This window comes from Anguilla rostrata, chromosome 13 (assembly GCF_018555375.3).
Source record: "Anguilla rostrata isolate EN2019 chromosome 13, ASM1855537v3, whole genome shotgun sequence".
NCBI classification, from domain to species: domain Eukaryota; kingdom Metazoa; phylum Chordata; class Actinopteri; order Anguilliformes; family Anguillidae; genus Anguilla; species Anguilla rostrata.
Window position 1 is genome coordinate 23,342,068 of NC_057945.1, and position 15,253 is coordinate 23,357,320.

The 15,253-nt window shown below is 40.7% G+C and overlaps 1 protein-coding gene across 22 annotated transcripts in view; it reads left to right on the forward strand.

The window, feature by feature from the left end:
* The window catches only part of atp2b2 (ATPase plasma membrane Ca2+ transporting 2), a 161,070-nt gene that overhangs the window by 92,257 nt on the left and 53,560 nt on the right, over positions 1-15,253 (forward strand). The gene's annotated exons all lie outside the window — the stretch shown is intronic.

The following is a 15,253-nucleotide window of genomic DNA, read 5'->3' on the forward strand; positions in this document are numbered from 1 at the left end:
ACATACATGTCATTTGCTGAAGAGAAAATTTAAGGCAACTAGCCCCCGAAACAAGCAGATGGCTGCAGCACAGGCCTGGCAGAGAATCACCAGACCACTCAGCACCTGGTGATGTCTATAGGACACAGACTTCAAGTAGTCATTGCATGCGAAGAATAAACTAAAGACAAAGTACTAAACGTGACTACTTTAATTTACATTAAATTAGAATGTCCCACACATTATGGTGCCCTTAAATGGGGAGGCTATGTATAAAAAGTGCTGTCATCTCTACACGGTGAAAGCAAAATGTATAAAAATACCCTTTAATAAAAGCTGAGATTCTGCACTCTAACGAAATGTGAATTGTTTGATTACAAATCTAAAATTGTGGAGTTCAGAGACAAAAAATGAAGGAAAAAATGGCTTTGCCCCAAGCATTATGGAGGGCACCACACACACACACACACACACACACTGTTTATAAAATATGTATTCTATTGCTCTGTGAAGATAAGGGGGGGCAGGGGGGGGTACTCTCCACGGGCCAATAGGACAATTAATATGCCTCCACCATCCGCTGGGCTTTTGCGTTGATCCCCTAAAGGGTATCAGTGGAGGACACAGGCGTGCAGCGGGCGGGGCTGTTAGTGTTAGCTTTGTATCTGCGCCTGGTGAGCAGAGGGAGCCGCGTAGCCTGCCTGCGTGCGCACAGAGCCCCAGTTACGCAGCATCCCACCTCCTGAAGGCCCTAATGATCGCGCTAATCTGCTCTTCCAGCTCAGCTGTTCCGTCCCCTTCCGACACATCCTATTAAATCTGGGCTCCACCAGGAATTGCTCTGATGGCGCACAATCTCTTTTAATAAGGACTATTTCTCCTGCTCGCAACTTGCCATGCCCTCCTTCCACCCAGCGGTTCTTAAAGAGGAGAAACCACTGTCTCTGGCAAGATTATAAAATGTGGGCTCTGTGGCCTTTTGAGTAACAAAAGCTCTCCACCGGATGACCGTGGGGACTTAAATTAAACACAACACCCGTCTGTAACACAAAGAAAATCACATATGCCCCCTTTTAAGCAGGTATACAACATGTTAATACAGTGCATTCAGAATGGGCTGTCTCATTGTGATGCCATGGGATTCATTTCATGACAATGGAGACCGTTTAACAACGTTTCATTTGCCATTCCTTGACTATCCTGTAGATCAGCAGGATCTGTTTGTATGATTTAATTAAACAGTTGTTAGACAACATCTAAAGGCACAACCCATTAATTGATTCTTTATCGTATGTAATGAATGGACTTGCATGAAAAAAGGTTATTGGATACTGCTTCTTAAATATCAAGTGTTCATCGTTATGTGCCCCAGTCTTAAATTACTCACAAAAGAGTAGCCTAGAACTAATAATGACCTGTTTCCTGTTATACAATGGTGGAGTTTATAATGAATGCCCTGACAAAAAATACTTTTTCCTAATAGTCTTTAAGTAATATTTTACTTGTATAGCTGTATGTTAATCATTTAAAAATAAATAAATAAATAATAACGATGATGATGTTTTCAGTAAAAGTTGCTGAATATACAGTCAGTGTTATTGACGGGAACAGTCACACATATTACTCAGTGGTTAAAAAGAGCCCTCTTTGTATTCTCATCTCCTTGATGTTTGCTGCCTCTGACAGTTTTAGCCACCACATAAACGATGTACTGTATAAATGGCATGAGGTTAACATGCACATTTTCAGGTTGTTACATGTACTTCTCGCGTATTCTGGCTGGACCCGACACTGTCACGTCACATGTTATCATGAATATTCGCCCTGACATTTGGCTCTCGTCGACAGTAAGCTACTAAGCGGTTTTATTGGTGTGTGAGCACTTTTCACAGGAAATCACAGATGGTGCAGTGACATGTCCGGTTAAAAAAATTGTTTCTATGGAGAAGAGGGTTGACAGGGCTTGAGGAGCTGCTAGAAGAGCCGTTTCTTTGCACTTTGTGCTTTAAACCTTTGATGTTCCTCGCTTCGCTGTTAAAATCCATCATTCTTGGTCGTTAGGGTTGTGCAGATCAGTGCTCGATTGGATTAGATGGAGTGACACCGAAGCAAGCTGCTTGCTGACTAAGCTTTGTTGCTTTTGTTTTCTTACTGGTTTTTTTCAACATCCTGGTTTAGCTAATCCTCTCTTTTTATGCAGTATTGAAGGTACAAGCCTGAAAGGTGATGACACAGTCTCACTCTGTCCCTGCAGTAGCATTGCATCCAGGTGTCTGTGTTCTTTTGAGTGGTAACAGACCCAACTGTGATGGAATACTTTTCTGGGTGTATGAGTATTCACCATCTACAGTAACTGCCATCACAGTACAAGTAATCTTACAGTACAAGAGATATTACTCAGAAATCTTTAGGACAAGGTCACCTCAAGGTTACAAGGTAAAATATGACAGCAGGCCTTACGGTGGAGTACATTCTCCATGTTTGCAGACTGTTTAAGTATAAATTGAACCTAAAATGCGTTTCTTTGTAAGCACAATATTACATTTCTATGCGTACATTTCATATGTGCTTTTAAGTACATGCAAGTGTGTGTGTGTGTGTGTGTGTATTTATTTATTCACACAGTAGGCATATGTTGTTATTCTGTCTTGATAAATTCAAATTAACAGAATTATTTTTGGTCTGCACTGGGTCTGCTTGTGCAGTGAAAAAGAAGAAGAAAACGCACACCTTGTTTTGGCAGACTGAGGTGCAGACCAAAGGACATGCAAGTAGAACTTTGAAAGTTGTGTCTTATTCAGGACCACGCAATCCTAACCCTAATCCGACTAGATTGCTGCAGGGCACTCATAGGAGTAGTCTACCTGTTTACTGTTACAGAACAAGAAGAAAAGGTGTCTAACTGTATCAGCGTGTACACCTTACATTCACTTGGGTTTTAAATGTGCTTTTCAAGGATTTTCTGTGCCATTTTTCCATTAAACAATTATTGTGAGTTAATAAGACGTCATCTGTCAGGGGAGCTGAAAGCTCCTAACGAATGAGTTTAATCCGCTATTAAATCGTTTAGCATAGCTCTTTGTCGGAGTTTGCCTTTGCTGTACTTTTTTTTAGCGGGCTGGCTGAAATGAGCTTTTACATGATGACATGGTTATGAACTTTGTGCATCTTGTGACAGAAGGCTTTTAGATTACCTGTGCTAATTCACAAACAAAGAGAGTGAACCTTTAATCCTAATTTGCCCTATTTCCTTTATTGCTGATGTACGGATCGGTAGCTCTGTGACAGATTCCAGGCAGGGGCCAAGCCGGTGCTGAGGGGTCATAGGTCATTTGGGGGTGCTGTCATCACATTGCACATATGAGAATCATACGTGTGTAAGAGACCCTCAATATATAATAGATAATATATAATGTATAATATAAGCACATGACATTTTTGTAAAATTTTTTTTTACTTCCAATCCACATACTGTACAGTGCAGTCTGTACATATTTGGACAGTGACACAATGTGACAGTAAAGTCTGAGGCCCATAGACATCACCAGAAGCTGGGTGTCTTCATCCTCTACCAGACCTGTAGTGCAGCCATCTTCAGTTCTCATTTTGGCGGATTATTGCCTTCAGTTTTGGCTTCAGCAGGTGAAATGCTTGCAGGATTCATGTCATGTGACTGACGTGGCCGGTCAAGGACATTCTACTTTTTGGCCCTGAAAAACATTGCCTATATCTTGGAGAGTTCTCTTGATGTGTTTGGCATTTGAAAAGGGGCTTTTCCTCACAATTATAAGTATTCTTTGATCATCCACTACAGCGGTCTTCCATGGTCTACCAGGTTGCCAGTGTGATCATTGATTTGGCTATGTGTTTAATTGATTCATTTTGATTTCTCCATCCCATTTGGGCCAGCTACACTAGCATTGACACTTCTTTGGTCCTCATGTTGAGAGTCAACAATAAGAGATTCCGAATGCAAATGCCACATCTAGAATGAACTGTAGACCTTTTGTTAGCTTTCTTGTACATGAACCAATGCAATGACACAATGACACATAGACACCCAAGAAACAGCTGATAAGTCAACTGTCCAATTCTTTTGGTCCCCTAAAATGGGGGGGCGTTGCATAAAAAGGGCTGTAATTCCTGCATAAATTACCCAATATGGATGTAAATGCCAGTAAATAAACGCTGGCAGTCTGCACTTCAGCCTCATATTCATTGTTTTATTTAAAATCCAATGTGCTGGAGTAGAGCCAAAACAACAAAGATTGTGTCACTGTCCAAATAAGTATGGACTACAGGGTATACAGCTATATATTTACTGAAGTAATCCAGTAATCAGATATTTACTGGAGTAACCTAGCCTCAAGGGTACCACTGAATCATCCCTCTATGTTATTAACATTTTTATTGGTGATTGGAACTGTGCTTTACAGGTATGTCAGGTTCCATGATTACAGTATCAGATTAGGTATGTCAAATTACAATATCTTACTCAAGCTTGCTGGGCTCTGAGAACCTGCACAATTTGGTTATCAATCCAAGCTCATTGACCTCTACACCACTCACCTCTTTTGTGGTGCTACTGCTATGCCATGGTACAGAACATGTGCCATTTTGTTTTTGTGTTCATGCCATAATGTAGAATAGTTTCCTAGGACAAATATGAGTTAATATGTATGTTTTTCTCCTATTGCAAATACGTTACACAGTAAATAAACTAATGTATACAAATTATTCAAAATAAAAATGAAGACCTATGGTAGATTCAGAATGAAGTTCCGCATTGAGTGAAATGTTATTTTAGTTTATTTCATTATTTGCTGGCTTTATATAATGGAAAACTAAGACAGTAATCATTATTCAGTATTAAGTGGGGAAATTTTGCCTCTGAGGTTTTGAAGACCTTTCCTGACAAATATAAGTGAATGAGATTTTTTTACAGACACTTTGAGGTTATTGTTACATGGCCTGAGGTTATTGTTACCTGGCCTAATCTTACAAAAAAACTTCAATACCAACTGAAGACAAAAACTCAACATTAGTCAAAATACCAGTGAAAGTTTTCAAGGGCTTCAATCCAGAACACAAAGCAGACGCATTCTGGCCTACTCTGCCGTTTAAAAAAAAGAAGCCATGTGAATTACTTGTCTTCTGTTCTCACAGTGACTCTGTCATGGCTCACTTTCCCTGGTAATCTGCATTTTAATGTGCACTTGTGTGCCAGGCATACATCCGAGCTCTGGAAGGGAAACCTGAGACGGACACCGCAGCTGGGTGCTAGAGAACGGCCACTCTCACTCATCTCGTCTCATCGGGGGGCGGGGGGGGGGAAGTCAAACCTAGAATTTTCCACATGCGTGGAGTTGTGGTGTTTACTGGAGGTGACGTTCTTTATTTACACAGTTGATTGTGGAATGGAGGCTTGAAACACGGGCGGGTGTGTTCATCCAGACTGGATATTATGACACAGATAGACAGACAGACAGACAGACAGACATAGATAGATAGATAGATAGATGGGGGGAAGTGACATGCATTTGGCAGGTTTGGCTGAAGTCACTAAAGCCTTTCAGAGTCTTGCTCTGACAGACGATCCTGTTAAAACACATTTCTGCTGCCTGTGGCAGTTAGTGTCTAATTAGGTGGCTGTTTGACATTAGGGAGGGACATTCAGTCTAACTGCACCTTCTCTGGCCATGTACGTAATTATGCAGTCTAGTTAAGGCCACTGAATCACTAGTTCCTTTGAGTCTTCTGCCTGTTGTGGGAATATGGCTTCAAAAAAAGGAAGGCGCAGTCATGATCAAGAATACCCTACTAGCGCTAGGTAAATTTAGCTCATGGGCAGTCCTTTTTTAGGTACTTCCTAGCAAACTGAAACCTGACCATCCTTTTTTTGCAGCTAACTAATGGTTTGCATCTTGCAGTGTAACACTGTAGTTCTATTTGTGAAGTCTTCAGAATCAGTAGTCACTGACACACAACACATGTCAATAACAAACTCCAAAGGCAATCAAAAGCCTAGAATCAAGACTAGATACCGAAAGCTGTCTTAAACCTGCAGTAAGGAAGCAATTGAGCGCCCCTGACTAATCAGAAACACTTGTGAATCTATTTGCCCTAAACATGGTTCCCCTGAAAGGGGGGGGACTATGTATAAAAGTGCTGGAATTTCTACATGGTGAAACAAAATACCTTTAAATAAAAGCTGATAATGTTGCACTTTAACCACATTTGAATTGCTTGATTACAAAAAATTGTGCAGTACAGAGCCAAATCAAGAAAAAAAAATGTCTTAGTCCCAAACATTATGCGGTTCACTGTATATTGAACGAACATTAAATATTTATTCTGCAATAATGCATAGTAATGTTTACCTTTTTATTACATGAATTATCAATCCAGAAGTGTTTTCCAGCATAGATGCAAATGTTTACATTTTGTCCAATTGGATTTCATAGCCTATTGTTTTACTTTAATATGTGTAAATATACAGTATATTTATGAGCTACAACGAGCAATGAGGTGCCCGATGCATGTATGGTTCCGTGTTGTTCACCAGACCTAGGTTTAGGTGAGCCCATTAGACTGGTGGACATCTTATGGTTTTCATCTGTGATTAGATTGAATACCCCCGCAGCATACTGAATGTTTCTCCAGTTGCATTATTGAATGGTACAGAACATAGCAAATGCTTTTATGAATCTAAAAGGTTTGGTAATGTCAGTCTGAAAGGAAGCTTTACTTCTACTGTGTCCCCAGTGAGCTGTGCACCCTGTCTAGCTAACCATTACTGGCTGATATAGGAGAATTGACCCAAATGGTAACTGAAACTTGTGGAAGCAGCTCTCTGTGGCACTGCATCAGATCTGGTGAAATATTTCTTCCACAATTCAAGACGCAAAAACCCTCCCTCTTCCCTAAGGAGCCAACTATTATTTTTGTAGCAGATATTGGAACAAATGAGAGATGCAAGCATACTGTCTTCCCTGAAGATTTATGCAGGCTCTGCTGAAACTCTTGGCTGTGGCCTCCTACAGTTTGAGATCTGGGGATGAGAAGTTCTACTTTGTGAGTTCAGCGCTCTGTCCTCGCGCATTGTGTCTGCTGTTTATGCAGACTCAGATTTAACCCAGCCACACACTGCTTTTGTTCTTACTTGAGAATGATGAATATGCAAGCGTCACCATTTTCAGTTCTTCAGTAATGTTATTAATAGTTGATAGGTAATGATGTTGTTAATTTGGACAGTTCCCGAGGCTATAATCTGATACACTTTTAGTGATTGTTTGAGGATCGCCTGGCTAAGGGTGTGGATAATTAGTGAAAGTTCAGAGTTGTGCCAATAAAACTACAGTATTTCAGCCGTAGGGTAGTATGGCTGCCATATGAATGAGATGTGTTGACAGTATGATTACAGTATCTTCTGGCTACCATTGTTGAAGGGAAGGGTGTAATGCTATACTTGGTCTGACTTATTGTTGCATACATCCTCCTTTGTGTTTCACATGCGAGGGGACCTCACAGTGAGTGTGCTCTGCTGAGATAGGTCTACAATGGATGTCTTTTTGAACTTGCAAGCCTTTATTTATATTCCCTCAAATCTATCCATGTTCCCAAGTGGCCCGCAGGAGCCTAGCTATTTCTTCAGGTAAAATAATGGTGAACCCTCTCTGTGGACCTTAGTATTACACCTCCCCCTGTCTTAAATGCTTGGACTTAGCACCATATTTGCTGTGTTGTGTTAATGGAGTTCACTCACACTGTCAGGACCCAGGGGGATGGGGGGATGGGGGGATGGGGGGAGGGGGGGAGGGGGTGGTGATGTGATGAAGAGTAATTTTCTCTTAACTGGTATGACAAAACAGATACTGTACATGCATTATATTAGATCTTTAGAACTTTAGAATATTAATGTTTTGAATGTATTGTTTATATAAAATAAAAATATGCTCACATCTACAATATTTGATGCTATAGCATAGAATAGACTGATAAAATGTTTCTAGTCTATAGTTATCACCAGAAATGAACATAATGATACCGATACATTACAGTGAGTGAAGGGATTTGGTATTTTAATGGTCCGTTCTCCAGTTCTGCCAAGCTTTAGCTGTTTCTTCGCATTCAATTCTGTTCAGTTATCTGATTTTCATCTGCTGTTCTATGTTTCTGATTTATGGGTCTGACATCACTCATGTCATCACGTTTCATTTTATCAAAAGGATGTTGATCCTGATTTAGATCTGATGGGAAATATTCTGGAGGGCCACAGCCCTGGAATACAAATATGTATTGCAATACTTTATTTTGCCCAACACAATATTTTTCCCAACACATTAAAACTTTCACAGCAGAGCCAAAAGAGGTGTTTGTTTATTCTTTAATTGTACCTTTATCTAATGAGGTATGCCAACTTATAATTTTATGAAAATTTTATTTTGCATTGAGTACAAGATGCATATTTACAGGGGTGATTCAATGGCCTGATGTAGAGACTGTAGAGTTTTGTAGGAATTTGACCGGGAGACCAGGGTTAACAGGCCCACTCTTTTGTGCTGTGGGACCTTTGGATCTCAGTTTAACTCATGTGAAGGATGATGTTTGTTATCTTTTAGGAAAAATGAATATAACAAACAGAACAACAATGTCAGGATGTCAGGAATGAGATGCATTGTTCATCGGAAATCAGTTAGAGTCAGTTTCTTTTCTCCATTTCTAGTCGAAGCTTGTCTCCAGTGAGTGTGGATGTTTGTCTATGCTCTCCTCCCAGTCTGTGTCCAAGGACACCATTGGCTGTTTAAGTCTGGCTGGCACAGAGCACGCAACTTCCACTGGCGCAAATAGTCATACAACCCCTCCCCCATCCATTCTCAATAGATTGGTCTCCATGTGCACCGCGTGTGTATCTCCTTATTGTTTTCCCAGATGAAGCTTCAAATAATTCTTATTTCCTCTCAAGAGAATTTGGCCACTCGCTTTCCTAGAAGGATCTGCTTTACCTGAATGGCCTGATGAGAATACAAGGGGAGTTTCACAATATTTGTTTTCAGATACTGTATATTCAGTTCCACAAATGCATGCACTCAGATACTGTATATTCAGTTCCACAAATGCATGCACTCAGGTACTGTATATTCAGTGCCACAAATGCATGCACTCAGGTACTGTATATTCAGTGCCACAAATGCATGCACTCAGGTACTGTATATTCAGTGCCACAAATGCATGCACTCAGGTACTGTATATTCTGTGCCACAAATGCATGCACTCAGGTACTGTATATTCAGTGCCACAAATGCATGCACTCAGATACTGTATATTCAGTGCCACAAATGCATGCACTCAGATACGGTATATTCAGTGCCACAAATGCATGCACTCAGATACTGTATATTCAGTGCCACAAATTCATGCACTCACACTCAGATACTGTATATTCAGTGCCACAAATGCATGCACTCAGGTACTGTATATTCAGTGCCACAAATGCATGCACTCAGATACTGTATATTCAGTGCCACAAATGCATGCACTCAGATACTGTATATTCAGTGCCACAAATTCATGCACTCACACTCAGATACTGTATATTCAGTGCCACAAATGCATGCACTCAGATACTGTATATTCAGTGCCACAAATGCATTCACAAGAACAGGGCAGATATGTTTTGACCCGGTCGTTGGGCATAGTTCAACTAAAAATTCAACTGCTGGCAGTTGCAGTGAAATACTGTAAATACTGTAATAGGTGGCCAATATTTTTCCTATTCCTATACTCTCTCTTAATCTACAGGGAGAGAATGTTTATCAGATAATCCGAACTGCCTCCTCTTTGTAGAAATTGTAGGCCTTGCAGAGCATGCTGCAGTATTGATTTGGTGGAATGGGATCAATATTATGTATCATCACATACTGTCTCCATGGAAACCAGTTTTGGACATAGTTCTGCATGGTGTAAAACCACTCTGAGTTTGACATTTGGCAAAGGCGGAGGATCCGACTTCCTGCTGTCCAGACAAATAGATGTGCACGAGGGTAATTATGTTATCAACCTGAGTGGTCATGTCTGCCTGTGCTTTGTTACATGTATACTGGTAACCATTGCGTGTGTACATGCATGCTTGCTAGTGTGTGTGCATTCATTTGTATGGAAGATTAAGATATACGGGTGTCCAAAGAGGTGCGTATTTCTCTTATCCTCTTCACAATCATTTTTCTTTGGTAAAACCTTCCCTAAAACCTTACCTAACAGCTCCGAAACCCATCAGGCATTTCCTAATACAGAGGAAGCCATGGAAGCTCTAACTTATGATCATATGAAGGCTAATTCTTCTAATTCCCTCATTATGTGCTTGAGTGGGGCAATTTAAACAACACAGTTTGCTGATACCTTTCGATATTGTCTAACCGAGCATTTGTCTATCTGAAAATAGCTGCTTGCATTGCTCTTGAGCTGTGGAGTTCACTGGGTGCTCACGAGCATTTCAATCCAGCCAGCGTGATGCATAGCGTTACCATGGTGATATATTTTTAGCCGCACTGAAAAAGCCAACTGTTAAAATATGCAATATCTTTCAATGCTCCCTCATTTGCAAAGACTGACATGTGTTTTTATACATGCTTAAGACCATATTTAAGATGGTAAGAATTCAGGTGCACATTTGTTTTTGACTGCCTTGAAATTACTATTCAAACAATGCTGCTAACTTGCATGTTATAATGTATGAATAATATAGCGTAAACCGTAGGTAGGCCTACAAGTTTTTTCTTTTCTTCTTGTGAGCTCCAAATAGATTCAAAATCAATCTTTGATACCTTTAAATTCAGCTTTTTTCCCCCAAGTTCTGAGTCTCCCTCCCTCATACAGTATGTGATGTCTCATTATTAGTGTATGAGTGTCCTGGTTTTACACCCACATTAATGAGGGTATTCTGGTGTAGCTTCAGCCCTGTAGGTCTACAGATCCTACTCTCCTGGTGAGTAATGAGGTCGACAGAGCGCATTCTCCATCTTCCATTTGATCTTAAGAAGACGGCTGTATAATGTTTCTCGCACATGCCATCTTTCTCTCACTCACTCACTCACTCACATTTTTTTGCCTGCTTATGCAGAAGTACTGTATCCTTTTGGACCTAGGCAAACTCTGCTTAAAAAAACGTCACTTATTTGGGTGAATATTTGCTGTTGAAACACTTCATTTGCATTATCTCATTGGTTTATGATCTTTTGGGTCAAATGACATGGACTGGGGGAACTCAGATGTAAACTGCTAACTCTTTACAAACACATTCCACTGTGAGAAGCAGAACGGACACATTGCACTACCAGAAGTAGAAACAACAAGCTATGTATTTTAACTTTTAAGATCAGATTAACCTTTTAAAACTTTATTATTCCTGTGCTTGAATCAATTTCTGCATAAACATTAAAATAATTATCAGAGTATTCACACTTCAGTACTTAAAAGTGTCTTGTCATTCAAGATCATACACTACTGGGACCTGCCTATGGGTTTTAATAAATATTTCCCTATTTATGCAGATTCAGATTTATTATTGGTCACCAGTGTTTTTCAGTCTTCTCTTTTTAGTTTCATGTAACCCACTCCTGCCATTCAAATACACACATTGTTATTCCTTTTGTGTTATTATGAAGCACAGATGCTTGCATTCCTGCAGTATAAAACAAAATAATAAAAAGAGCAGCACAGGAAAGAAGGACTGCATTACGAACAGCTTGTGGAAAACGACGTCACGATGCATTTTATCTGGTGCCTTTTTGAAATCCTTTTGTGGGCAGCCACACTAGAAAGAAAAACCGGAAGGAAGCGCGGTAGTTTGGCGGTTAAAAAGATGCAAGGAGGCAGCATCGCGCCTTGTTGATCTCCGGTACTTCTTCACTCCTTCTTGTTTTTCCGAATCTCAGAGGGCGTGGCGGGGATTCCGCCAATGACAAGAGGGGATTGAGCCCCCGGACCATGACCAGGCACATGCGTTGACTGGGCCTGGCGCTGCACAGCGGGGATCAGTACAAATCCTGCTCGCGCAGCTACAATTAAAAGGAATGTTTGATTAGCCTATTTTCACCCGTCTGGAGCCCGGGTGGCTGTAGTCTGTGGTCCTGTCAGTACTCAGCGGCGCTCGCTTCCCGCTCACACAGTGAGGCTCTCCTCTGTCCTCGCCCTAACAGGTTCATATAGAGGCAGAAACCATTTCATCTCCCGCAGCGGGTGCAGCGCGCTGTTAGCTTTAATACTATTCAGGAGGAACGATCGCTCGCATTTTAGGCTGAATAATGTGCAGTTTTTCTGTCTAGGCGGCCCGAAGACGAAGTGACGAAAAACACTTTTGTGCTTTTACAATACTTGGAAAAACAATGCTTTATATTTCTATTCTTAAAAGCCTGTTAGAACCTAAGGAAACATCGTTTACTCAATTGCAATGCAGTGGAGCTATGATTCACAAACAAACAAAATTAAGTAATCTGACTTTTCTTACAACATTTAAATGAATGAAAGCACAAAAAAAGAAAGTGAAAACTGTCACTCAGGAATGAAAGAAACAGTTGAATGGAGGCCGAAGTCTGTATTGTTATAGTACTGTGTTACTATATTTCCAGTCCCACCTTTAAACTGATCTCCTGACCTCCACTGGCCTAAGCGGTTGTCTTTGCCAGAGGTGCCCAGAAGTCAGACAGCAGTGTTCTTTCTCAGGCCAAGCAAGTGATGGGGCTGAAATCGGCAACACATCCAAACAGCATCAGTGAAGGGGGCTGAAGTCACAGACACCTCCAAATCTGTTTGGACCAGTGGGAGTGACTGGGGGCGTTAGTTTATTACTTCCAATAATGTCCCTGGACCTGTGTCTGTGTACTTTGTTGGTTAATGCAGCGTGGATATAGTTTTAGTTCAAAACATTATTTCAGATCTGTTTTGGCACGTTAGTCTGAATCTCAAGTGGACAGGAACAAAAAACCCTGTTCTCTGCTCACTTTGGGCTTAGCAGCAACGTTCCCTCATTTAAACCCTCTTTGCCTGTCCTGCTTCCTGCCGATGCACTGGGGCTGACAGCTCTTTGAGGCTGTGGAGCAGTGAAAGGAGCTAGTCAAGTTGTATTTTTAAGTGAAAGTCACAGCATGAACATGTGCGATCCTGTGATGAGAGGTGTGGAGAACTCCTGCCAAGGTTACTGACTGTGCTACTGGGCCTTCTCATTTTCCATGACCTGACTTGGCCCTATGGCTACCCTGCGCCATAGGCAAAAAGAACCTCCCAGGGTGGTAGAATCCCGTTCGTCTCTGTTGAGAGGAAACAGGGTATCATGGGAAAAGGTCATTTAGGAAAAACAATCAACAGCGACTTTGAGGAAAAAAGAAAAAAGTCATCTCCGCTCCCAGGGGATGCTCTTGAAATAGATTTTGCTGTGGCACATGAAACTTTTGGCTGTGACATTGGAATCTTATTACAGCTCTGTTCCTCAGGTATCAATACTGACAAGAGTGTCTTTTTGAATGGAGAGATTGTACAGGTGTTTGATCTTCCGAGACACATCTCCTTTAATGTTTAGAGAGGCTTATGAATATGGGAATGTTTCCCCTGCTCAGATAATGTATGTATGTGTGTGTGTGTGTATATATATATATATATATATATATATAGTAAATGGCGTTCATGGGCTGCCATGCTCCAGTATATGCAAGTTTTGTTATTAGGCTCTAAACCTGCATTTAGTTCTCTATCTCTGTTTTCTCTAAAGGCTGAGGTTTGCAGTAGCTCTGGGTGTTGTTGTTTCTCCAGTGCTATTCAGTGCCACACTTAGCAAAAGCTATACAATGCTATTTCCGACTTGTTACAAAGAACCATTTTCTTTGCTACATGGCATATATTGATTTCCTCTAAAGGATACAGCCGTGATGTTTTGTACCTGAATGGTAGTTTTGTAATGAAAAAAATAATGAGAGGAGAATAACAGATCCATTGAATTTATTATTTTAGTAATTGATCCTGTGAGCTTAGTTTGCCAAAGGGCATTGTTCCTGGAATTTTTTTTGGGTTCAGTGAGATTTAGAAGCTAAGAAAAGCTTCTCCTGTTTTAAAGACTAGCTAGGGACACTGGGTGGCCATATGAAGCATAGAGAGTATACAGGAAACACTGTACTTTAGTACATAGTACTTTGACATTTATTAAAGGGTCTTAGCATTATTTTCTTGTATATAATCGGAATACAATCATCACTGCAAAAAGCGAAGTTTTCAGCAAAGTGTCAGTTTCTATTTTTTATTATTTTGGGAGGTTGAGATATCTCTTGTTATACCATGATTACAACTTAAAACATCTTCTTTTCATATTCTTTATAAAACAAATGTGTATTCCCCAGTTTTTTCTCTAAAACGTAGAATGGCCAATAGTCAGTGTGAATATCAGTGAAAATATACTTAATGAAGTAGCTCTTTTCGAGGCGGTGTTTTCAGAGGGATACAACACTGAAGCGTGATGCGTCGGGGAGGGGTTGAACGCACCGTGGTTATGTTGTGCGGTTTCATTTATTTTTATTTTATCTTTGAACGCACCGCTAAGTGTGCCTGGAGCTTGCTGGAACTTTGGCAGTGTCAGGATAATTTGCATGGCACACGGTATCTGCAGAGGAGGGGAGGGCGAAGGCCTTGGCCCCTGCCTTTTTAGAGCGTCTTATGTAAGTGCAGCAAACAGCCCGGCTGATGAGTCAGCACTGTAATTGAAGACTGTGGGGGGGGCATGAGGGCCCAATCTTGCAAAGAGAGCGTATTCGTTTTTTTTTCTGTCCGTGGGCATTCGCTTGTCAAAGGCTTGATTTTTATTTTTTACTTTCTGATCGATCCCCTGGCTTTAATCAGTATTTGTACTCTGAATGTGCCATTATGACTCTTGCTACAACTTTACCAAAAAAATGAACATAATAATATGTATTTATAGCCCTACTGACGGGACTAGTTTTACCCTAGGATGTCGTGTAATTGGAATTATTGCCCATTACTCCAGTGCAGGGCTTGACATTGACACCCACCACTCGGCAAATGTGGGTGGAATTTGGCAGTGGCGTGTAACTCCGTCACTCTTACTAGCTACTTTCATGGATGACCTTTTTCTAGCATTTTCTATGAAAAAAATAAAAAAATCATTGTAGTTTTCAAAAGCATTTGAAATAATTAAATCAATTTGGTGTGATACTACATGCTACTACAACTCCCATGAGCAATAGGTCCACACTGTGTGCTCAATCCCATGGGC